The 26,868-nt window shown below is 35.9% G+C and overlaps 3 long non-coding RNA genes across 9 annotated transcripts; 2 read left to right on the top strand and 1 right to left on the bottom strand.

Moving 5' to 3' along the window:
• The first annotated feature begins 1,306 nt into the window (after positions 1-1,306).
• Positions 1,307-2,922, top strand: LOC143220028 (uncharacterized). 3 transcript variants are annotated; one of them, XR_013011540.1, is made up of 4 exons: positions 1,307-1,610; positions 1,721-1,873; positions 2,487-2,577; positions 2,652-2,922. It is a non-coding gene; the product is annotated as an uncharacterized LOC143220028 (long non-coding RNA). The 3 variants fall into 3 exon arrangements; XR_013011539.1 differs by having other exon boundaries at positions 1,707-1,873; positions 2,652-2,920; XR_013011538.1 differs by lacking the exon at positions 1,307-1,610 and having other exon boundaries at positions 1,617-1,873; positions 2,652-2,914.
• A 1,372-nt stretch (positions 2,923-4,294) lies between these two features.
• Positions 4,295-7,594, top strand: LOC143220039 (uncharacterized). Its single transcript, XR_013011549.1, has 4 exons — positions 4,295-4,762; positions 5,136-5,358; positions 5,423-5,734; positions 5,817-7,594. It is a non-coding gene; the product is annotated as an uncharacterized LOC143220039 (long non-coding RNA).
• A 7,257-nt stretch (positions 7,595-14,851) lies between these two features.
• LOC143220029 (uncharacterized) lies at positions 14,852-25,347 on the bottom strand. 5 transcript variants are annotated; one of them, XR_013011542.1, is made up of 4 exons: positions 25,333-25,347; positions 16,506-19,318; positions 15,322-16,409; positions 14,852-15,247 (listed from the first exon to the last, which is right to left on the bottom strand). It is a non-coding gene; the product is annotated as an uncharacterized LOC143220029 (long non-coding RNA). The 5 variants fall into 5 exon arrangements; XR_013011545.1 differs by lacking the exon at positions 25,333-25,347 and having other exon boundaries at positions 16,506-17,528; positions 17,626-20,061; XR_013011544.1 differs by lacking the exon at positions 25,333-25,347 and having other exon boundaries at positions 16,506-16,973; positions 17,403-20,057.
• Positions 25,348-26,868: the final 1,521 nt, after the last annotated feature.

The raw sequence follows: 26,868 nt of genomic DNA, 5'->3' as shown, positions 1-26,868 counted from the left end.
TAATAGATCTGCTGGAAGAAAGTTTCCCATTTGATTTACAGTCTCCGCAACACCAAATTTCTTCAACAATTACTGTTGGATGATTCTTATAGAGTTTTTTGCGCTGATTCCGAATTTGCCCTTAATTTTTCTCCTAGATACAAATTTCGGATCACGAATAATAGATACAAAATTTGTAATTAGTTACTCGAAGATATAGATACACAGGGGACCACCTGTAGCGGTATTTTCGAATACCTCGAAACCATTCTGCACTTCGCAATCATAACTTAAATTGTGTTTCTTTTTTTTCAATTACAAAAAGTGGACAGCGAAAGTCGACAGCGCGAACTGCATCAATTCTTTAAGTTGAAAATAAATGTAGACAATTAAAAAATGTTTTTGGTTAAACTTTTCATTAAAACTCGAAGCAATAAGTATTTACCGAACAAAACGATTATAGATGCGGGATTCGATTCGGGGCCAGAAGATTCCCAGCCGTATATATGTACTTGTTTTGTTAACGACTACCCAACCTCTAAAAAATTATAAAAAAATTAAGAACGGTTGCTTCAATAATATCCAAGTACTGAATTCTTATAAAACTGGAGTCTCTAACACTTCAATACAAAACATGCATTTTCTTGGAAGTTTTGGAGGTTTTCAATTTTTTAAAACATGTTTCCGTAATCCGAAAAATCTGAAAAAATACACATTAATAATCAGGATGAGACACAACTAACGTAACAATATAAATGTGGTCAACTGAAGACTTTGATGTATGTATATACATAAAATCGGCAATTTTATGTTTTCCGATTTGTTTAAAAATCGATTTTGCAACCAAAAATTTTGAAAAAAATCTCAGTAGTGTATGCTATTCGGTAGAATATTCATGAATTTTTTCATAATTTTCTGTTGAACATGACGTGACTAAAAACTTTGGTTGGATACTTCTGACCATCTTTTCCGGCTATACCTTAAGAATCAACGAAACCATTATTTAAAAAATACAAAATATATTTCTTTTTACATCGTTAAAACCGATTTTTCAAAAAAAATTAGGCCTAATTTCTCTTCGATATCTCTTTTAGATCAAAAGTTATAGCAAAATGTGCGTCGCGCCGCGTGCTGTGCCCGAGATTCAAATGCGCGCCGTCTCCAGATTCCGACTTTTCGCCTCTTGCTTCCGAAACTTCGGCAACGTGAAAATTGGTGAAAATCGAAGGAACGCGTCGCCGACGCGTTCGGTCGAGCAGGTAGTCACACGGACATGGTAGAGGTACGTTTGTTGTGTAGCGCGCGTGCAATCGAACATGCACCAACACGGGCAAGCGCGGTCGACACCGCTCACGGATACGACGATACGTCAGGGAAGGGGAAACTGCCGTTCAGTTTTCAGCAGTTTTCAGTTATTCTCTCAACTCTCAACAGTTCTCAAGTTCTCGTTCGCTTAGCTCGGTCGTAATATCTGTGGTTGTCAGGAGGACGCCGCCGCATGTCACATTGTACTTTCACTTTCGAGATATTGTCGTTTAAAGTTTTGATCACTAATGCTTTGACAAGGACATTGGTTAAATTGTATTATTTTTTCGAGCCTTTTGAATTGATTTTCGTGACGTTTTTTTCTGGTAAATACCTAATCCTACACTATAAAGTTCAATAAATGCATAAACTGAAATTTTTTGAAATTGTGACATGCAGCGTTTTTCTTGACACAATCACAGATATATTTACATAGCTTCGCTCTGTGGTTACACGTTACACTCGCGAGTGCGGTCTGCGTTGCGGCATTTGACTATTTGACTATTTATTAGATTGACTTGCTTGGATTATGTGATTACGTGGATTACTTGGATTACGTGCACTACGTGGAAGGAAGGAAGAACGGAAGGTATTTGTACATATTTATATTGGTTAATCGGTTTCATTTTGCTCAAATGTCTCCCAAAATCTTCGCGTGAAAAAGCGTGAGAACGCTTGTCGGCACACCACGCGACAGTGCCATTTGCCATCACGTATGAGGTGCTACGGGGCGAGTATGTTCACTTCAATGTAGAGTCCAAAATAGTAAATTGTTTGTTTCTTTATCACTTTATCACTCTCTTTTCATTATCATTATTATCATTTATCACTTTAAACAAATCCAACACAATTCAGCTTTGGCCCATTCAGATTAGAATTAGCTTAGCAATATTCTAAATCGGCAAAATGATGGCTTAAACCAATTCAGTAAGGCAAGTATTTAATCTTCTTCACTTGCTTCTCATCATCGAATTTTTTTATTTCTGGTAGTACATTCTTTTGTTTGTAGTTCAACTTAATCGATTTTTTATAAATATCATTGCAATATTTGAATCAGTTAGGTATATTAGTTGATGAAAAACGTCAGAAGACCTTTTGTAATTGTAGCACCAGAAATTAGAAAATTCGTTGAGATGAGCAATAAGCGAAGAAGATTAAATACTCACCTTTACTCACTGTGTAATTGAAAATCTAATTTACAGAACAGAGGATAAATATAATGTGCTATCCAGGGAAGGAGTAGAAGGAAGCTGCGGCAACCGGGGAAGAGGAAGACCTCTAATTTTTCGCGTGGTACGTATATCTAATTATGCCATTCAACACACATGCATATATTGTACATTACTGATTTTCTTTGTATTTTTTAGGTATCCCACCTATGCCAGAACGTGCTACGGGCCACAAGTTTCGGGAAGCAGAGGCAACAACGTGTAATAATCACAATATACAGGGTGTTCCGTTTAAATACGAACACCTAAATATCTCTTCAGGTTATTGTGATGCAAAAAATATTTGTTACGTAATGCGCATGGTGTCAATGGACCAAATATCTGGCACACCGTGCACGTAACGTAACAAATATTTTTTGCATCACAATAACCTGAAGAGATATTTAGGTGTTCGTCCAATAATAAAGCATAGTAATAATAAAAAATTATAATATTTATTATATATATATATTCCTTGTGTCATTGTCAATGTGTCTTTACCAACTCCCTGCGGCGTATTATAAAATAAGAAAAAGTAAATTTTCTTTTCCCTTATACGACACTTTGTCTTTTTTTGCATGGGGACATTTTAATCTTAGCTTCCATCTCTTGCAATCGATGCAGAGAATTTTTATTTTGCACAAATTATTTTTTTTTTCGTTTTCTCTCCTTGCATGTGACTGAATATTCATTCAAAAATCAGTATTGTCGGTAAAAAGGAAAACTGCTACATATTTGTACAATAGAAATTTACTTTATCGACATCTGCCACATTAGTGCGATCTGCCCTTACCGACGGCGCTGCCCTGTATAACGGCATTCGCCGCATTAATCAGTGCGACCGTGCTGCCATCTTGCGGGGAAGCGGAATCCAGGATAGAGTGGCGTTCCAGCTGGACTGCAGAAAGCTGCATTCCGCGTGGACTGGTTCCAGGTGGAGTCTACCTGTAATCGTTTTCGTCACTCCCCGTGGAGTCTGTTGTGCTATCAGGGAAAGTCCGCCGTCCACCGCCGTCACAGCATCTAGAGGGCAGCTTCTTCCGTCCAAATGGAAGGCAGCTCGTGGAGTCTGCGTGGAGCGGCGGATGCCGTTATACAGGGCAGCACCGTCGGTGAGGTTATGTCAGTAATGTTGGTAATGTCGGTGAAATGAATTTCTACATATTGTACAAATATGTAGCAGTCTTCCTTTTTACCGACAATTCCAAATACCGATTCTGAATGAAAACGAAATAATAAACCCGATATAAAAAAATATTAAATTTTATTTATTTCTATTATATCTATATTATTTTTCCTAGACTGCGGATCTTTGTGCAAAATAAAAATTGTCTGCATTGATCGCAAGAGAGATGGAAACTATATGTACAAATTGAATGTTACGTTCTTCCCCCCTCGCCGTAATTTTCTTTACAGTTACATTAAGAGTAAACCTACACATAAATCAATAAACCAGTAATACATTAATTATCCCCTAATACGTACCCCAACCAGCACACATCGTCTCATAGATGCGTCTGTTTCATGTCGTCGTCCCGTCTGAACGTCTATGTCCCAAAGATACGTCTTTTAGTCGCCAAAAAGATATCTTTATGGAGACGTTGTTTTCACAGCAGAGGGTGAACGTCTTTCAGCTGTCTCATTTCAGTCGTAAATGCAACGTCTCCATAAAGGATATCTTTTTGGCGACTGAGAGACATTTTCCGGAGACGTTGTTTTTCCTACGCCGCCGGTAAAGAGTGGGGTGGAGTAGGGGGATACAGCTTCTAAGGAAGAACTTTTTTCTGTGCACTTTTTCGAAAAAAGAGCTCTGCATGCTAATCCGCAATAATACAGAGAGTATTTCAACGCAAAGAGCATTTGGAAAAAGTGTACAGAAAAAAAGTTCTTCCATAAAAATGTACACTTTTGTTGTTTACAAAGTTCCAAGAGCCAAATCCAAAAAAGGGCTCTGTACGGGACCCCGCAATAATGCAGAGAATATTTCAACACAAAGAGCATAAAAAAATATTGCTTCTTCGCGAAATGCGGCTTACCCGCGTGATCGAAAAAATCAAGCTGTTTCATATATTCTCTGTCAGTGTCTTTCCTGCGAGAAACATATCTGCTTCTCTGTCTTCGTAGTTCACCCCGAGTGGCGCTGTTGAAGTTACTATTTTTGGTCCGGCGCACATGGTCGACACCGGTCGACACCAGGTTTAGAGAAGTGTCTAATTGTATTAGTGTATTGTAATAGTGATAATTTATCCGACGAGTGTATATTTACAAAAGTAAGTACTTCCATTGCTGTTATTTGTTACCGTTAGTGTTTTTTGCTGATGCCCTTCCGCTATATTCGAAGTTTACTATGGGGTTGGCAAGAAAGTCAAAGAAAGTACTTTCGGTATTGTAAGGGGGTAGACTGCTTTTTCTAGGATTGCAAGGGTGCGGGATTGCAATTGATTGCAATCCTGGAAACGAGTCTACCGCCCTAATGTGTAAATAAGTGTGAAGTCAAAAAATGAACAAAAATTGGTCATATTTCCATTCCTTCATTCTATTTGCTATTTTTCTAAATATATTCTTTAATTAAATATATTTACGTCGTAATTACATATATGTTTAAATTAGTCTCTAAATTTTACCATACTTTTCAATTCTTAGAATATATACACACAAATGGAGATGCCTACAAATACATGGACCGTTGTCCAATTTTTGGCGGACGGAACGGTAGAAGCGGTGCCAAATAGTTGGCTGGAAGGCGACAAATGTTATTGGCCACCGGTACACAAATCAAAATTGAGCAACGCAATCCAACAATGTGAACTGCCTCAACCTTCGTGGGAGCACTTTTCTGTAAAGATCTTCAAAAACAGTACCTTTGGTAAGTTAAAGTAGTTACACACCATACATGTATAATTAAAATAATAATTATATAATGCTTCTAGACGGCTACACGAAGGCTAGAAGAAAAGCAAAGGAGGCCGAAGAGACCAATGACTTGTTTAATAAATACACTTAAAATAGCTGACGTTTATCTTTCATTTTCATTAAATTAACAGAATGTGATATGCTACATAACAATTTTTTATTTTAGGCAGCAGAAGTGCACAATACGGGGGGCACAACAGCTACAACTTTGCCAGGAAAGTCTAGGTATCATTATGACTGACGTGCTGGCATGGCGGTCTGCTATAGCTGATTGGGCCGGAAGGGCAAAAAACCGTTTGCAAATTATCGAACGGCCAGCCTTGTTATATGTAATTATCACCCTTATTTTAATATTATTATTATAATGATTATTCATGTGCAAATTAATAAACAAAGATATTCTTATTCAAGGTGCAGCGGAGAAAGCCAAAGTGGACGGCAGCCGCAAGAAACATGAACAAAGCGAGTGTGACCAAGTGATTTTAATTTCAATATATCTGTGGTTATCAGGAAGAACGCCGCATGTCACATATACTTTCACTTTCGATCGCTAATACTTTGACATAGGAGGTTGGTTAAATTGCATTGTTGTCTGAGCCTTCCAAACGTGTTTCCATGACTTTTTTTCTGGTAAATATGTACAGTAGCGGACAAAAGTGTAAGACCGCTCTAAAGAAGACGATAACTTTTTTAATATTTTACTATACGATTTGAACTTTTTTGGGAAACTAGAGCAATTAGTTTACTAAAGGACGCGAAAAGAAATTTTTTCAAAAATTGCAATTGATCGGAATTGTTGAAAAAATACTAAAAGTTGATTGTTTATTTAAACATATCCTGAAAATTTCGTCAAAATCGGTCGACGTTGCAATGAGCTACAAACGTTTAAAGATGGTAAAAATTGCAGATTTTCGGCAATAAATCGTGAAAATCTGCAATTTCTACCATCTTTAAACGTTTGTAGCTCATTGCAACGTCGACCGATTTTGACGAAATTTTCAGGATATGTTTGATTGACACAGATCTACACAAAACGTGTTTTTTAAATTTTCAATATAGGCCCACATAAAATAATTAAAAAATCAACTTTTAGTATTTTTTCAACAATTCCGATCAATTGCAATTTTTGAAAAAATTTCTTTTCACATCCTTTAGTAAACTAATTGCTCTAGCTTCCCAAAAAAAGTTCAAATCGTATAGTACAATATTAAAAAAGTTATCGTCTTCTTTAGAGCGGTCTTAAACTTTTGTCCGCTACTGTAAATCCTATACTCTAAAGTCTAAAGCTCAATGAATGCATAAACTCGAATTTTTGAAATTGTGACATGCGGCGTTTTTCCTTACAACCACAGACATTATCAGTAATATTTTATTTTCACTTTTATATTTTATTTTAATTTTTATATTTTTTAATTTTAGTATACAGGGTGAGGCGCCAGTAACAGGCCCCCTGAATAAGCATTAATCAGATGTTAGTAGCTTTTTTGTAGATGGACGCGTAAAGGACATGTGAAGGTCAACTTAATTTTTTTAAATGGAATGAGGTATTTTTTAATACATCAATTATGCAGCTGGACATTCATTATAAAAAAGTACTAACCTATGTATGTCGAAAAATTAGTAGTTCAGGGGATATTTCAATTTAAATAACTCTAAAATACCATTACTGTCGTACTAAGACGTTAATGTTTACTTACTTATGTAACGTCTTAGTACGACAGTAATGGTATTTTAGAGTTATTTAAATTGAAATATCTCCTGAACTATTAACTTTTCGACATACATAGGTCCAGCTGCATCATTGATGTATTAAAAAATACCTCATTCCATTTAAAAAAATTAAGTTGACCTTCACATGTCCTTTACGCGTCCACCTGTAAAAAAATAATACACTACATAATGTACCCCTTCAGACCATGCAACTTCTGTATACAAAACTTTTTCGTGCAACGCATACTTTGGAAGTTATTATAGGTGTGCAAGTTGCGTGGACCACCCTGTATACTGATTCTGATGTTTCAACTGTATATTTTATTCAATTTTTATATTTTAATTTAAGTGTATTAATTTTAATGTTTTAAGTGCGTGATATTGTATTTTAATTTTAATACTTTATTTCTAATATATTAATTCTAATGTTTTAAGTGCGTGATATTTTATTCTGAATGTAGTATTTTATTTTACGCATACTTTGGAAGTTATTTATTGGTGTGCAAGTTGCGTGGACGACCCTGTATACTGATTCTGATGTTTCAACTGTATATTTTATTTCAATTTTTATATTTTAATTTAAGTGTATTAATTTTAATGTTTTAAGTGCGTGATATTGTATTTTAATTTTAATACTTTATTTCTAATATATTAATTCTAATGTTTTAAGTGCGTGATATTTTATTCTGAATGTAGTATTTTATTTTACGCATACTTTGGAAGTTATTTATTGGTGTGCAAGTTGCGTGGACGACCCTGTATACTGATTCTGATGTTTCAACTGTATATTTTATTTCAATTTTTATATTTTAATTTAAGTGTATTAATTTTAATGTTTTAAGTGCGTGATATTGTATTTTAATTTTAATACTTTATTTCTAATATATATTAGAATTTAATATATTAATTTTAATGTTTTATATATATTATTTTATATATATTTTTATTTTATAAATAGTACATATATTATTATAATAAACTATTTGTTCGTTTACTTTAAACTATTATCGTAAATTGATTTTTCCCTCCTACTCCCTTTTCGCATAAATACGTCTCTCTAACAAGCTCAAGAGACTTCTGAAAGTCGCCTAAAAGATGCCCGACAGAGTCGTGGAACATGTCTCTACAATGCCTGAAACACGACTAACAGTCATTCTCAAGACCACTTTAAGACAGGCAACTTTGTAACAAACGACCTTCCGGAGCCCTTGTAGAGACTTTCCGGAGACATTCGCAGACATCTTTCAGACATTTGAATGTCTAGCGGCAGACATCTTTCTGCTATCTTTGAGCTGTATCTGTGCTGGTTGGGAATGTATCATAATTAAACTACAATTATTCTAATAACGTAGAATGTAGTACATATTAAGTTTTAATTACCAGGATTTTCTTCTTCGACGTTAAGCACCCTTTACTGCTTCTCGTAATTTACGTATATGGACATTAGGGTGGACCTTATTTTTCGACCATGAAATTTTTTTGTCCCGTAAACCAGAATTGTAACAAATGTTGAGAAAATGATCTGGAAAAATTTTGGGGCCGATTGAATCATGGGAAAATGAGGCGCAGCAAATTTGAAAATTTTGAATTTTTTAAATCTTTACATAAATAGACGTTATGATATATCGTTGAATTTGTCTTTTTTCTCTTTAAGAATCCGTATGTAGCATAAACAGTTGTTGATAGAAAAAACATCCGTGACTTTGAAAACTTGAAATAATTACTTTGAAAAAAAAATTTTTCTCTGATACTATATCCACCTCCTTATATACTACAACTTTTGTTTGAAGAGTTTTTTTATATATACATAACTGACAGAGATATTAAGGGGCGTAATTTGCATTATTCGGAAGCATACAACTGCGCATATAGCTATTTTCATAGCTACATGCTGCCGAATAATGAAAATTACGCCTCGTAATCGAAAAAATAGGACCTTTGAGGCAGATAGCGCCCTAGATCGATGTTTTATCTAGCGTTTTTGACTAGTGAAAAACCCCGTGTTTGTATTATCGAGAAATGAGTAAATGAATATCTTGCAATCCTGGAAGTCTCTCTACTACCTTAACTAAATTCATTAATACGCTCCAATCTACAAAAGAAAAACAGTTAAAATATCGGAAAAAGAAGTTATTATGAATAATAAGTAGACTGACTGAAACATAGACTGAAGGTGGTCAATGATACCGCTGAACGGGGCGTTAAACTAATGGAGGATCATATTAAAATTTTATATAGAAACAAAGTGGAGAAATAATATATACTATACAAACTGTGATGGAATATCGACAGCAGTATCCTGACGCCACAAAACAGATTTGTCAAAGGATTTTTAAATATTATTTAATATAGAGAGAGAAACACCTGATCAATCCCTACATGCGATTAATTGCATTTTTAAGAGGCATTGAAGACAGCTTATTAACTGAGAGTTATTAAAGTTTTCATTTTCCTCAGAGTCAGTAAGTTCTTTATTTTTCTCGGAGTCATTAAGTTTTCCATTTTTCTTGGAGTTATTCAATTTTTCATTTTCCTCAGTGTCGTCAAGTTTTTTCATATAGTCCAGTCGGCAGGTCGAAAAAAGGCGTCTACCTGGAAAGTATTCCGAACTTAATGAAATTTTGACACGTCATTTAGGGGTACTCTGGGGAGTCGAATCTCAGTTTTCGACCTCGAGGACCCTGTGCTAACTTGGGGAGGGGGAAAAACCACTACTTTTATTACCTTGTTTTGGTTTTTCGCCTATCGGGCTCGAGTCGGGTACGCGATACATCAGACACATCGGGAAGCTTATGACTAGACTGCGGATTTTATGCATGTATGACAAAAATGTACACGTTCAATTTAAAGCAGTGGACATGTTAAAAATATTTAAGGACATCAACGTATTAGTTTCAGCTTAATAGGATAATTAAAAGAAGAATACAATTTATATTTGGCTCATGTGCCGTGCAATCAATGCGAACATTTTTTATTTTGCATAAAGATCCGCAGTGTACTCATGACTCACCTTTGTCGGGCGGCTTCTAAAACAATAGAACAAGATCGCGCGAACGAGTTATCGCGATACCCGAGAATCAACTATGCGTTCTTATGAAATAGATAATAATAATAATGGTACGTATTTCTTTCATAACTTGTCCATAATGTGATTTTTATATAAGTACATTAGGTATATTCGGCAGACATGTGCATGATCGTTATTTGTATTAAAATTTGAAATAATGCACGTTTCACGTGAAAAATTATAAGAAACTATTTACAACGTGGTATGTAATAAGTTATGATAACTTTTCAGTGGGTGATGTTTTTATTAACTGTTAAGTAACCTACTTAACTATCGTTAATCTTACACAAATTCTTAAAAGATAATATATAGTATACAATATAAAATAAAATAGAAATTAACTTAAAATAAAATCATATAAAATAAAAAACTAGAGGGTTATTGTTGCTCGCTCGCTTCGCTCGCTCGCGAGTAGGGTTGTTTTTGCTCGCTCGCTTTGCTCGCTCGCGGATAGGACTGCTCTTGCGAAAGGGTTAGTGGTACGCATGGCTAGTAGTACCTATAGCTATTAATGTTTTTTTTTTATTTGGTGTGTGACTCTCCACGAGCCACACAAAGAACTTCCCGATTCGTTAGTTGCAGTATATTATTATCATTATTAAGTGTACGTTTTAAGAAGATTATACGTTTTCAGGGAAATTCAATAGTTTTCTACTTATCAAAATGTTTGCTATATGGCGTCACATTAAACCAACATCGTATGCTCGTTGCTCGCTTGGTTCCTTGTTATAGCATACTAATGTTGCAAAATAAATTGTCTTAATTAGTTTTTCGCAAACGATACAACTCCTCATTATCCGGGTTTGCAGTAGTGATCTTGGTTTTCTTCGATACTGTTAATTTAAATTGTCCCAAAATATATAAACTGCGCTCAATTTTGAAACTCCGCTCAGTGCTACATACAATATTTGTAAAGTTCGCCTTTCTGATTTTTTAAAATCCAAACATACTTTCTCGTATGTTTGTCCCTGACTTTTATGAATCGTAATCGCTTCAGCAGGAACCACTGGAAATTGACTACGTGTGATTTGATATTTTTCCTCACTCGACATATTTACTTGATTCGATATTTTTATTATTGGTGTAAAATTTTGATCAATATTTGTGCATTTTTCATATAATCACGATAACGAGTTCTTACTTTCACTCCTACTCTGGCCAATTGAAAATCTAACCACAATATAGACGGAATTTTAGTATTTTCTTGAAAAGTAATAAATTTTAATATTCCGCATGTGTGCTCCATTAATCAATCCGTTTTCAACATCAATGTTATTAATAATTATCATATAGTTTATATTAATTTTCAATTTAATCTCAGTTAATAATTCGTTTTGAACTGATTGTTTTTTTAAAGATTGTAATATAAATTTTTTTTTGTACTTTCATCGATATTCTTTGAAAATGTATTCTCGCGAGTAGAGATGATTAACTCACTCTTGCATTGGGATAATTTTCGATTATTGTAAGCGGAAACATCATCGTAAGGTACAAAAAAAAATTAAAAAAAAATTTTTTTTTTAATTTTAAAGAAATCGAAAAAAATTTTTTTGTGTAATTACGTTTGTTTCTTCGGTGGAAACTTTCCGTTCTCTCGTATAAATTGCATTGTTGAATTAACTTCTTTCGAAAAAACTAAAAAAACTAAAAAACTACTTGACCAAAATGGACCAAAATCTAATCAGCTCTAAGTTACAGCGGGGCATATCGATTGCATCATTCATCATCCTGATCGCGTTGTTACTTTTTCTGAAAACGTTAACGAAAAATTTGATTACATAGAAACGGCCAAACGCGCGCGCGCGCGCGCACACACACACACACACACACACACATATACGAACATTTTGCTGAAAATAGTCTAAAATGACTGCAATGACCATGAAACGTGAAGATCTGCTAAAAAATCGATTTTCGATTTTCGGGGTCATTACAATAACTTCCCTATAAAATCGGGAAGTTAATTATATAGAGCCTATAGATAATACAGAATAAAATATAAACACGAAATATAATACGTATAATGTTTATATTTATATTTCGTTTTTAATTATTGCCATACTTTACCATATTGTAATCTTCTAGGTGTATTGTATAACTTCCGTAAAGACATTTTAATGATATTATCGATACATATCTAAGTTCATTCGGAGAAAATTCGTTAAAAAGCTAGAAATATTGTCTTTTAAGTTTTTCACATGAAACGTGCATTATTCAAGCTTTAATACAAATAAAGAGCAGGCACGCGTTTGGCGAATATACCTAATGTAGTTATAAAAAAACCAAGTATATTAAAAATCACGTTATAAGTAAAGAAAGAAAACCATTATTACCATTATCTATGTCATAAGAACGCAGAGTATTTGAATCTCGGATAACGCAATAACTCGTCCGCCCGAACTTGTTCGATTCTTTTCGTACCCGCCCGACGAATTCGAAGTCGAATCGAAGGGCCGCCGCCGGACTTTCTGCGACCCGACCCGACTCGAACCCGAACATCGAGCGGCCCGCACATCCCTAAATTATTTATAATTATAAATATATTATATTAAATGACCTATATTATAATAACCTATATTAGGTAATTATTATCACACTTTAAATAAGTAAATATGGCTCAAATTATGCCGTATTTAGGCTCATTTTAATTAGAAGGATCTCACAAATACGTTGGTAATTCCGTAAAAAAGATTGAAAAATAAAAAACTTTCCTATGTGCATTGATGTAATCGGTACGCAGCCTTTTGAACTGTGTCGGCTGCCTCGTACCTCAGTCCCTCTTTGTCGTTTACGAGCTGTCGTAAAAAAAGTTCTGGTACATATGTTGATAGTCTAAAAATATGATCAATGCTATTTTTCAATTTCTCTAAAAAACCTGCATTTGTCGAATTTTTGCGTGTTTTTCACTTTGTGTAATTAACATTTTGAACCAAAAAATCGGGAAAAAATCTCAAATATCAATTTCAATTAAATGCAATTATATGATTAAATTAATGCAAGTAAATGGGGAAAATGGACCGAAAATTGAATGGCACAACGCGGCTGTTTAAATAATTCGAAGGACTATCTCGTCCGGCTAGGCCCTTCATTCCAAATTGTAATATTCCAATATTCCAATATCATTTTAAATATATTCAAGTACTATTTAAAACTATTAATGAGTTTTAACAACAAAATATTTTAAATAGAAAACTAAATTTTGACATATAAGATAAGATTATAGCAAGCTTGCTATAAATGTCGAAAACTCGAGTCTGGCCAGAGACATTCAATTTTCAGGAAACACTATTCTATGATGACAAACGGAGAAAAGGGAAGTGAAGCTCGGGGGCTTCGGTCGCCGTGGAGTGGAGTGAAACATTGTAACATGATACGGGTCGGGTCGAGTATATCGGTGTGAGACTAATACTAATCAAACAACAAAGCTTAATTATTTATCATTATTTTTTTATAGGATTTTCCTTAACATATTTGGTGAATTTTGTTTCTTTTTATGAAAATGATACCAAAATTATATAATTCCGATGATATTTGCTTATGCAATGAACGACGCAAGTTTCGGACACAAAGAAGGACAGCGTCGGGAAAAAAAGAGACGCGGAGAGTCCTTATTCTTTTAAGATTTCGACTTCGACTTCGTCTGCTAGCTCTTCGTCTCGTCGCACAATGTACTCATAAATGAATCATGTTTCAGGAAGTGGTTCAGTTCAGAATGAAATAAAATAATGTTACACGCACTTTTTAAATAGCGTCATATATGGTGCAAGAAATATTCGTATAGAGTCAAATAGAATTATTTTTTTAGATATCTTCGTACGAAATACTGCCTCTAAATAACATTGTATGGATAGGAGCCGTCGAAAATTAGTTTAATTAGTTAATACTTTTATCTTGTTACTACCTCTACTTTAATAATTGCAGTCAATAATGCTGTCGAGCATTACAAGTATGGGATAAATAAGAAAAAAAATTAATTTTCTGTTTCCTACTAAGGATCTTAATAAGAACGATTGAATTTTGTCATTACACAACATAACAAAATATTTTTTAAGAATCATTATTTTATATATAACGCAATAATGTTCAAATTACTTTTAAATTCCAATACATTTGTAGAATATTACGTAGTAATTACTTCCATTTTTCCTACATCTATAAACTATCGATTATATTGTAAACAATTATTACAATGGTGATAATAAGGAAAATAAGAATGCAATAAGAGAATTATATATAGTATTATAAGGCAATTACAGAATAGGTAATGTCAGCATTCTACTATATCATTCTTCTTCAACTTGACGAATATCTCGTCGATTGTGGAACTTTTACCGCTGTGGTATATCAGATCACTGTAACTTTCCCGTTATCCCCGCGCCCACTCGCGCCCACTTACCGGTCCCGCGGAATAACACAGGGGCTGGCAGTCTTTAATAGTATCTCGTCGGTGATACAGGGCAGCGCCGTCGGTAAGGGCAGATCGCACTAATGTGGCAGATGTCGATAAAGTAGATTTCTATTGTACAAATATGTAGCAGTTTCCCTTTTTACCGACAATACTGATTTTTGAATGAATATTCAGTCACATGCAAGGAGAGAAAACGAAAAAAAAATCTGTGCAAAATAAAAATTCTCTGCATCGATTGCAAGAGATGGAAGCGAAGTGTCGTACAAGGGACAAGAAAATTTACTTTTTCTTATTTTTTAATACACCGCAGGGAGTTGGTAAAGACACATGGACAATGACACAAGGAATATATATATAATAAATATTATAATTTTTTATTATTACTATGCTTTATTATTGGACGAACACCTAAATATCTCTTCAGGTTATTGTGATGCAAAAAATATTTGTTACGTAATGTGCACGGTGTGCCAGATATTTGGTCCATTGACACCATGCACATTACGTAACAAATATTTTTTGCATCACAATAACCTGAAGAGATATTTAGGTGTTCGTATTTAAACGGAACACCCTGTATATTGTGATTATTACACGTTGTTGCCTCTGCTTCCCAAAACTTGTGGCCCGTAGCACGTTCTGGCATAGGTGGGATACCTAAAAAATACAAAGAAAATCAGTAATGTACAATATATGCATGTGTGTTGAATGGCATAATTAGATATACGTACCACGTGAAAAATTAGAGGTCTTCCTCTTCCCCGGTTGCCGCAGCTTCCTTCTCCTCCTTCCCTGGATAGCACATTATATTTATCCTCCGTTCTGTAAATTAGATTTTTAATTACACAGTGAGTAAAGGTGAGTATTTAATCTTCTTCGCTTATTGCTCATCTCAACGAATTTTCTAATTTCTGGTGCTACAATTACAAAAGGTCTTCTGACGTTTTTCATCAACTAATATACCTAACTGATTCAAACATTGCAATGATATTTATAAAAAATCGATTAAAGTTGAACTACAAACAAAAGAATGTACTACCAGAAATAAAAAAATTCGATGATGAGAAGCAAGTGAAGAAGATTAAATATTAGGTTGTCCCAAAAGTTCCTTCCGCAATGCCTTTCTTTAATATTGCTAAATAAATATTAGGTTGTCCCAAAAGTTGTTTTTCGATGCATGCACATAATGCAAATTCATATTAAGAAGTACTAAAATATTAACATAAAGATTATCGTATTGTTTGTATTTATTTAGCTACATTAAAGGAACACAATGCGGAAGAAACTTTTGGGTCAACCTAATACTTGCCTTACTGAATTGGTTTAAGCCATCATTTTGCCGATTTAGAATATTGCTAAGCTAATTCTAATCTGAATGGGCCAAAGCTGAATTGTGTTGGATTTGTTTAAAGTGATAAATGATAATAATGATAATGAAAAGAGAGTGATAAAGTGATAAAGAAACAAACAATTTACTATTTTGGACTCTACATTGAAGTGAACATACTCGCCCCGTAGCACCTCATACGTGATGGCAAATGGCACTGTCGCGTGGTGTGCCGACAAGCGTTCTCACGCTTTTTCACGCGAAGATTCTGGGAGACATTTGAGCAAAATGAAACCGATCAACCAATATAAATATGTACAAATACCTTCCGTTCTTCCTTCCTTCCACGTAGTGCACGTAATCCAAGTAATCCACGTAATCACATAATCCAAGCAAGTCAATCTAATAAATAGTCAAATAGTCAAATGCCGCAACGCAGACCGCACCTGCGAATGTAACGTGTAACCACAGAGCGAAGCTATGTAAATATATCTGTGATTGTGTCAAGAAAAACGCTGCATGTCACAATTTCAAAAAATTTCAGTTTATGCGTTTATTGAACTTTATAGTGTAGGATTAGGTATTTACCAGAAAAAACGTCACGAAAATCAATTCAAAAGGCTCGAAAAAATAATACAATTTAACCAATGTCCTTGTCAAAGCATTAGTGATCAAAACTTTAAACGACAATATCTCGAAAGTGAAAGTACCCTGATAACCAAATTCTCGATTTTTGCCTGGGATTCTCCGCGCGTATTAGTAGCTATTTTTGCCGTCTAATAGCGGAGGGCAATAGCAGAAGGCAAATTGAAGGCAGCCAGCCGGCCGAAGCTGAATTTGTTTAAGAGGGCAGTACCGTCGCGTCTACTGATCTGATTGGCTAATATCGTTTTACAGGGCCGCATCGTCGGTGAGGGTAGTTCGCACTGATGTGGCAGATGTCAGCAGCGAAGTAATCGAGCGCACGAGGAAGAAGATCGATCGACACCAATCGATACGATCAGCGTGTCGTTCGGAATAACGCATACGGTCGTGCGCAGGCGCGGCAGCTCCCCACTACGCACAGATGCACATTTTGTGCACATGCAAATTTTACTTATTCTCATATTTATGTTATTTTTCTTAGACTGCGGATCTTTATGCGAAATAAAAATTGTCTGCATAGATTGCAAGAGATGGAAACTATAAAAATTGCATTGCCATACCATTTTCTCTACAGTTCAATTTCAATTCATTACATTTCGAAATTTATTGAAATGTGTTTATGGAAAAAAAGTGTCGTTCGACGGAAAAGAAAATTTATATTTTTTGTATGACTACTATACACTTATTTTAATGTTTAAATATTAATAATTTTAAATTCAGACTACTCAATATCAGAAGGGATAATAAATGAATGAAGTAGGAAATAATAAATATTATATTTTTTCATTTAGTTTGATTATTTTTCTTTATTAGTCAACTATTAGTCAAATTTTTACAAACCTTGACTTGCGCGAACACAGAAGATGATTTGCAGGACAAATCTGATAAACAGGTTCTGGATGATCAGCTTTTCTTCGTAACTCCTCCCGTGAATCGCTCGAGTACAGTGCTGCTCTCACCGCATTTCTTCTTGGTTGAAAATGGTTGAAAAGAGGATTGTCTTATTATACAGACCTGGGCGACGCTGGCTCGAAAAATACATGTTGCTGTTGCTGCTTCTCACCAAAGAGGACTGAAGAGGACTAATCCCAACTAATCCTGACTAATCCTCTTTGCTTCTCACCTTCTCTTGCTCAGTAACACTCAATTACACTCAGTAAGACAGTTCCAGTCCCCACGTCATCCACTCCGACAAAGGAGTTGCAGGCTGCAACAGGCTGCAAATGGCTGCAACTTGCAGCAACATGTGTTTTTCGAGCCAGCGTCGCCCAGATCTGTTATATATTCGCCAATCACATCATCACATCAGTACGACTCGACGGTACTGCCCTCTTAAACAAATTCAGCTTCGGCCGGCTGGCTGCCTTCAATTTGCCTTCAATTTGCCTTCAATTTGCCTTCTGCTATTGCCCTCCGCTATTAGACGGCAAAAATAGCTACTAATACGCGCGGAGAATCCCAGGCAAAAATCGAGTTAATCCCACCTTGAGCAACTCGAACAATAGCGCAGCTCGGAACGGGCCAATTCTTAGCTCTAGGTAGGATTATCCCTCGGCAGGCCTGGTTATCAGGGTACAATGTGACATGCGGCGGCGTCCTCCTGACAACCACAGATATTACGACCGAGCTAAGCGAACGAGAACTTGCGAACTGTTGAGAGTTGAGAGAATAACTGAAAACTGCTGAAAACTGAACGGCAGTTTCCCCTTCCCTGACGTATCGTCGTATCCGTGAGCGGTGTCGACCGCGCTTGACCGTGTTGGTGCATGTTCGATTGCACGCGCGCTACACAACAAACGTACCTCTACCATGTCCGTGTGACTACCTGCTCGACCGAACGCGTCGGCGACGCGTTCCTTCGATTTTCACGTTGCCGAAGTTTCGGAAGCATGAGGCGAAAAGTCGGAATCTGGAGACGGCGCGCATTTGAATCTCGGGCACAGCACGCGGCGCGACGCACATTTTGCTATAACTTTTGATCTAAAAGAGATATCGAAGAGAAATTAGGCCTAATTTTTTTTGAAAAATCGGTTTTAACGATGTAAAAAGAAATATATTTTGTATTTTTTAAATAATGTTTTCGTTGATTCTTAAGGTATAGCCGGAAAAGATGGTCAGAAGTATCCAACCAAATTTGTTTTTAGTCACGTCATGTTCAACAGAAAATTATGAAAAAATTCATGAATATTCTACCGAATAGCATACACTACTGAGATTTTTTTCAAAATTTTTGGTTGCAAAATCGATTTTTAAACAAATCGGAAAACATAAAATTGCCGATTTTATGTATATACATACATCAAAGTCTTCAGTTGACCACATTTATATTGTTACGTTAGTTGTGTCTCATCCTGATTATTAATGTGTATTTTTTCAGATTTTTCGGATTACGGAAACATGTTTTAAAAAATTGAAAACCTCCAAAAATTCCAAGAAAATGCATGTTTTGTATTGAAGTGTTAGAGACTCCAGTTTTATAAGAATTCAGTACTTGGATATTATTGAAGCAACCGTTCTTAATTTTTTTATAATTTTTTAGAGGTTGGGTAGCCGTTAACAAAACAAGTACATATATACGGCTGGGAATCTTCTGGCCCCGAATCGAATCCCGCATCTATAATCGTTTTGTTCGGTAAATACTTATTGCTTCGAGTTTTAATGAAAAGTTTAACCAAAAACATTTTTTAATTGTCTACATTTATTTTCAACTTAAAGAATTGATGCAGTTCGCGCTGTCGACTTTCGCTGTCCACTTTCTGTAATTGAAAAAAAAGAAACACAATTTAAGTTATGATTGCGAAGTGCAGAATGGTTTCGAGGTATTCGAAAATACCGCTACAGGTGGTCCCCTGTGTATCTATATCTTCGAGTAACTAATTACAAATTATGTATCTATTATTCGTGATCCGAAATTTGTATCTAGGAGAAAAATTAAGGGCAGATTCGGAATCAGCGCAAAAAACTCTATAAGAATCATCCAACAGTAATTGTTGAAGAAATTTGGTGTTGCGGAGACTGTAAATCAAATGGGAAACTTTCTTCCAGCAGATCTATTAATGGGTCTATTAACTTTTTTCCGTGTAACATTTTGTTTATTGTCTCGTTTCTTTGTTATAATAAATGGAAGCTTATGTTAATTTGTTGTTCTTCATTCTTTAATAAGCCCCTTTTAATTTCCCATCAGTTTCAACTCCATAAAGTAATAGTTTTCTGTAAAATCCGTATCAATGCCTCCGGATCGGAAACTTTCTGCCAGGGGTTGTATTAATTCGAGTAAAAAAGTTATTTTTTAATGTTGGACTATATGGATTTGGACTTTTCGTGAGAAGTTGGAGAAATTAGTTTACTGCACGATGTGAAAAGATATGTAGTGGACATGGCGCGTTGGAAAGAGGGACTTTCCGGACGCATCCTTCTCAAGTGCGCGCTGTGGACGGTTGCGTTGAGGGTTCGGTCGTAAAAGTGACGATTACCAGAACCCTGACTCAACCGTTGCAATGTCCTTGGCAGCGACGACTTTGAATTGTTTTGAGGAAGGAAACTTTCTCCTTACTCTTGAGGAACGGAGAATTCCTCCCCTTATTTTAACGGTCTTTCTCACGTTGCTAATCTTCCCACCAAAACGGATTTTTACCAGTGGAAAAAAAGCTTGTGGCACTCGTTGAGAACGCATCGCTCTAGAGTTGCCCGCGCTACGTTAATTTATATCTCTGTACTTTGTTAGTACTCGATAGTCATTAACGTTTATAATCTAGTTTTCTCGTTATTGTTATTATTATTACATCTTGTTTTGTTATTGTTACGTGTTATTGTTTTAATAAATATCTATATCGTTGTCTGTTAACCACGCGAAACATCATAGACACTGAATTACCCGTCATCCTAAAGATATTTTTCCAGAAATTGCAGTTGGCCGGAATTGTAGAGAAAATAGGTACTAAATGTTGCATTTCACAACTTTTTTATGTGGGGCCTATATTGAAAATTTAAAAGATAGTTATAATAATTAACCATTTGCAGCTGTTTTAATTTCGAAGCTGTTTTAACTCGAAAATGAAACATCTCGTTCTAGGTAGAATAATTTCGTTCTATACGATTCTTTTCATTTGATGGATATGAAATTGATTGTAATACCTCATACAATAATTAAAGGATTAGTAATTGATTAGCTACCAACATGTTTAACAATGTAAACAATATTTTGCATAATGGGACAGCAATTTTTAGTGGTGATTTCGAGTCACCACTGGAGTGCTAAGGGTTAAAGATGGTAGAAATTGCAGGATATTACAACAATGACAAATATTATAAAGCAGATACGCTAACGTTACCGTTATCGCGTCAGAAGGAATAGCTGCAAGCTGCAAGTACAATTGTATAGAGTATAGAATTTCGGGGAAAACTGGGAAGAGAGGGAGGGTTGCCGGAGGATTAATTATGGCGTGGAAGAACCGACGCGACGGTGCCCGTAAGGATAATCACGGTCGCTTAGAGTGGCCGGACTATGGCAGGGTAAGACGTGGTTTCCCTCGGGTCTCAATTATCCATCGGGCCTTAATTTGTCCGGGCTGTTTGTCTCTCGATCAAGCCGGTTCGTCGAGGTCCTGGTACTGTACTTTGGAAATGAAATGGATGATTATGTGAAAATTTGCTTGTCAAACGAACATTCTGGGAAAAGGTTCAGGTAATTTCGTGCAGAAAATCCAGAGTTGTTTTGGTAACTACCCAGGACTTATTGGCCCTCGCGACGGTCAAAGTAATTGCCCAGTTTTATCGACGTTTTATTACTTCGTCGCGTACCCTGGTATAAAGCAGCGAAAGCAATTTAGATATCGTGAAACGGTTCGAATTTCTTTTCTTGCTGTTCTTGGAAATTCTGAAATTGTCAACTCAGTGGTCGGCACGTATGAGACTTTTCAGGCCGCCTCCTTTCACCGGCCGCACGTCTCGTTCTCCGTAACGGCCTTTATCCTCGAGACAGCTCAGGCCCGTATCTATCCCAGACCGTGCGAACTGCGTACAAAATTTCTGTTTATGAAACATTAGAAATTCCATTTCTTTATACACATATTTTTAGCGTGTCTTTCTTAACATGTATGAATTAAATGAAACGAGGCTTCATTAACTGATCTATTTTTATTGAATGGAGTAGAATTACACTGTCCAACAAATTTCAACTTTTTTTATGTTCCCCAATTACTGAAGGGTCCTTCTTATAGAGTTTTTCGCGCTGATTCCGAATCTGTTTTCAATTTTTTTCCTATACGCACAGTTTTTCAGGAACAAGGCTTTGAAAAAAAACATATTTTTCAACTTCAAACAAATATTGTGATGTTATTATAAAAGATATTGAATTGTTCTTTCTGGCAAAAGATTCTGTAGACTTTCCCGAATACAGTGATATCCAATATTAATACATTATGATTGATTAAACATGTTTAAACAATGATTAAATACGGAGAGATTTCGTCGCGTCGGCGCACAGTGGAAAATTTGGACCAGACTCGATTCAAAATCAAAGAACTTTCGATAGAAATGAGGTAGAGCGATGAAATTTTTTTTAAATGAAAGCTGAAACTTTGCAGAATATGGGAAAAATAGGGAAGTTATGGTACGAACGTTTTTTAACCGAGAAAATTCGTTAAACATGTAGAATTTAAAGAAATCGATTTTGCAATGTCCTGAGGTCGTAGACAAATTTTGAGACCAGATTTGAAATCGGCGTGAAAAAATCTACGGGAAATGATATATAGCAAAAATTTTTAAAAAATTTTCCGCGCGTGGTATTGGAAAAACCACAATTTTCTCGAAATTGTGCAAGTTTAACGAATTTTCTCAACGTTAAAAAACGTTCTTACCATAATCTCCCTATTTTTCCCATATTCTGTAATGTTTCAGCTTTAATTTTTAAAAAATTTCATCGCTCTACCTTATTTCTATCAAAAGTTCTTCGATTTTGTCTCCGATTTGGACGAAAGGTCACACTGTGCGCCGTCTCCAAATTCTGACTTTTCGCCTCATGCTTTCGAAACTTCGGTAACGTGAAAACTCAGCCCGTCTGAGTGCCTGTTCAATTGCTTGCGCGCTACACACAAGCGTACCTCTACTCTGTCTGTGTGAACTACCTGCTCGACTGATCGACGCCGACGCGTTCCTTCGATTTTCACGTTGCCGAAGTTTCGGAAGCATGAGGCGAAAAGTCGGAATCTGGAGGCGGCGCGCATTTGAATCCCGGCACAGCGAGCGACGCGGCGATAACAGAACATACGGACAATAGGACGTCCTTATATTAGGGTATGTATTCGGATAATGGGGGTACGGATACGGGAGTCTCTACTGTATTCAAAGAACAAGTAGACATAATTGAAATCGTAATTCTAATTGCAATATTTTGTAGGACTCAATATAAATAGTACCGTATACTCATCTTTTTTTATCGATGAATATGATCACTAACTAAAATAAATTCCTAATAAGAAAAAAAAATGTTAACAACCCATTAAAAAGTGTTAAAAACGCGACTGAACATGTTGGTGAGAGTCCCATTTGGGGGTGAACGGAACTTTTAAGCTAGTGCTTGAAGCGGACCCTGGGATTCGGCAAGACCGCAGATGTGGCAACCAAACCTTGGGGTTTTCCAGCCATCTGGAAACTATCGAAACGGTGTAGCTTCGAATAATTTTCTGCCAGGGCGGCGAAGACTTCGGTCGCCGTGGCCAAGTGGTGCAATAAACACGGCCAGGTAACCCGACGCGCGTCGGCCAGCCAGACATATCGGCATGAAACCACTAACAAGTTAATTGCAGACCTTGTTTATTTTTCGTAATTGTTTCATGTAAATGACGCTAGCTGCTTCGTGTGGCGTTCTTCCGATTAAAAAAAGACTAATCTCAAGATAGAATTTGGACTGTGGATAGTGGATTTATTCAAAGTCTTCGAATAACGGCACAATCAATTTTCTACCGAAACCGAAATAATACCGGTATTCTTTCGGTTTTTCCAATGCTTAGGTTGTTCCAAATGAAAAAGGAACTACAGGCCACTTAATGTTCCGTCGTAAAACCCTCCGCGCGAAGGAACAAGCGCGAGTCCGAATTCACAGGCGAGGCCGTCATAAAACATTCAGCTAAAGACCTTCCAGATGTACCTCCCAACAAAGTGATTTTTAGCCAGCCGAAAGAAGCACAGCCGATGTAGCCAGATGTATTTGGACCTTTTATACCGTTAAAGTACTAAACTTTATACCGTAGCTACCTGCAACCGAACATACTCCTTGGTTTCAAATTCTTGCTTTAGTTTATTAAAAGGAAGTAGACTCGTTTTCAGGATTGCAAGGGTGCGGGATTCGCCTCTTATTCTCATCTCTCGATAATAATACAAACACGGGGTTTTTCACTAGTCAAAAACGCTAGATAAAAGATCGATCTAGGACACTATCTGCCTCAAAAGTTCTATTTTTTCGTTTACGAGGCGTAATTGGCATTATTCGGCAGCATGTAGCTATGAAAATAGCTTGTATGCTTCCGAATAATGCAAATTACGGTGACGACTAATGCAAATTTCGCCTCGTAAACGGAAAATAGGACTTTTGAGGCAGATAGTGTCCTAGATCGATCTTTTATCTAGCGTTTTTAACTAGTGAAAAACCCCGTGTTTGTATTATTATCGAGAGATGAGAAGAGACGAATCCCGCACCCTTGCAATCCTGGAAAAAGGCTATACTGGAACTGCAATTACTCGAATTAATATTCGGACGTTCTAAAAAAGACGAGAACTTTTTTAATATTGTACTAAACGATTTGAACTTTTTTGGGGAGCTGGAGCAATTGGTTTACTACAGGATGTGAAAAGAAATTTTTTCAAAAATTGCAATTGATCGGAATTGTATGAAAAAATACTAAGAGTTGCATTTTACAACTTTTTTATGTGGGCCCATATTGAAAAATTGAAAAATACGCTTTGTAGATCTGTGTCGACTAAACATATTTTGAAAATTTCGTCAAAATCGGTTGACGTTGCAATGAGCTACAAACGTTTGAAGATGGTAAAAATCGCAGATTTTCAGCCTACATCGAAGAATTCTTACATCTTTCAAGGCCTGTCGTTTTTTCCCGCATCAACCGATTTCGATGAAACTTTCACAGTGCACATTATTTACGCAGGCCTACAAAACGTACTTTTTAAATTTTCAATATAGGCCCGCGCGAAAAAGTTGTAAAATGTAACTTTTAGTATTTTCTCTGCAATTCCGACCAAATGCATTTTTTGAAAAAATTTCTTTTCACATCCTGCAGTAAACTAATTGTTCCAGCTCCCCCAAAAAATTCAAATCGTATAGTACAATATTTAAAAAGTTATCATCTTCTTTAGATCGTCCGAATATTAATTCGTGTAACTGTACGTATTAGGGGATAATTAATGTATTACTAGTTTATTGATTTATGTGTAGGTTTACTCTTAATGTAACTGTAAAGAAAATTACGGCGAGGGGGGAAGAACGTAACATTCAATTTGTACATATAGTTTCCATCTCTCTTGCGATCAATGCAGACAATTTTTATTTTGCACAAAGATCCGCAGTCTAGGAAAAATAATATAGATATAATAGAAATAAATAAAATTTAATATTTTTTTATATCGGGTTTATTATTTCGTTTTCATTCAGAATCGGTATTTGGAATTGTCGGTAAAAAGGAAGACTGCTACATATTTGTACAATATGTAGAAATTCATTTCACCGACATTACCAACATTACTGACATAACCTCACCGACGGTGCTGCCCTGTATAACGGCATCCGCCGCTCCACGCAGACTCCACGAGCTGCCTTCCATTTGGACGGAAGAAGCTGCCCTCTAGATGCTGTGACGGCGGTGGACGGCGGACTTTGTTACATCTATCAGAGAGTATATGAGAGTGCTCACGCCCGGGTTTTGGCCGTGCCGCTTTTGTCTCCACATCATGTTTAGCCTGGAACAGCTCCTACATCATCTTTAGCATGGAACAGAACCTACATCATCTTTAGCAAGAAACAGAACCCACTTTACTGTTAGCACATCTGACGACATCTGTGACAATCTGTGTCGCTCGAATATTTCTCTTACGCCCTCTAGGATATATTCTGACTGGAGTGAGAAACAGGAGGCCACCAGAGGCCACCGACGGCATTTCGTCGGTGCAGAAAACACTGTATCGTGTTAGCAACGCGCCCGCGCGCTACACTCACCAACGTACCTTTACTATATCCGTGTGCGCTGCTTGTGCGCTTATGCCAGCCACAATCTATTTTTAGCACTTGCCATGTTGCCATGTTCTATTGCTTTACGGCGGAAGCGAAACTGAAATTCGGCTGTCGAGCCGTCGAGCGTATGAATCGCAATCTGGAGCTAGCATTCGAGTCCCCGTGCAGCGGGGATTTTTTTTTAATTTTTATTTTTCATTACTTTTTTAATTACATTTTTTAACCTTCCAAAAATTAAAAATGTAAAAACTATGTTCAAAATATGTATTCATTTTAAATAGAAACGTTTTGTTACTGTCATAATTGCATTAATAAAAATTGGTATATGATCGAGAACAGGTTGATGGTATTTATTTGGACTGATTGGAGAATACGAAAATGCAGGAAGTATTTTTTAGTTTATGAAACAATTTGTAGATTTATTAGTTGTCAAACAAATAATAAAATAAATTGTATAATATATATAAATTGATTTTATACTAGCATACACAAGTTTATTTATTAAAAAATACAGTCATAACTATAATTATAATAGAATTTCATAAAATGTATATTGAGGTTATTGCAAACTCATCTTTTTTCGCAATGATGCTCTAATTTCATTGCTACTCTCGAATGTCCATTTCCTTCCGAGACAGTGGCGTTTCTAGCAGGTGTAAATAAAAAATGTTGATATAAAATGTATCATAATTAAACTACAATTATTCTAATAACGTGGAATGTAGTACATATTAAGTTTTAGTTACCCGGATTTTCTTCTTCGACGTTAAGCACTCTTTACTGCTTCTCGTAATTTACGTATATGCAACATTAGGGTGGACCTTATTTTTCGACCATGAAATTTTTTTGGTCCCGTAAACCAGAATTGTGACAAATGTTGAGAAAATGGTCTGGAAAAATTTTGGGGCCGTTTGAATAATGGGAAAATGAGTTTTTAATGGAAAATGGGAATTTTTTAAATCTTGACATAAATAGACGTTATGATATATCGTTGAATTTGTCTTTTTTCTCTTTAAGAATCCATATATAGCATAAACAGTTGTTGATAGAAAAAACATCCGTGAC

This window comes from Lasioglossum baleicum, unplaced genomic scaffold (assembly GCF_051020765.1).
Source record: "Lasioglossum baleicum unplaced genomic scaffold, iyLasBale1 scaffold0142, whole genome shotgun sequence".
In the NCBI taxonomy this organism is placed as follows: Eukaryota; Metazoa; Arthropoda; class Insecta; order Hymenoptera; family Halictidae; genus Lasioglossum; species Lasioglossum baleicum.
This window is presented reverse-complemented; position numbering and strand designations above follow the sequence as displayed.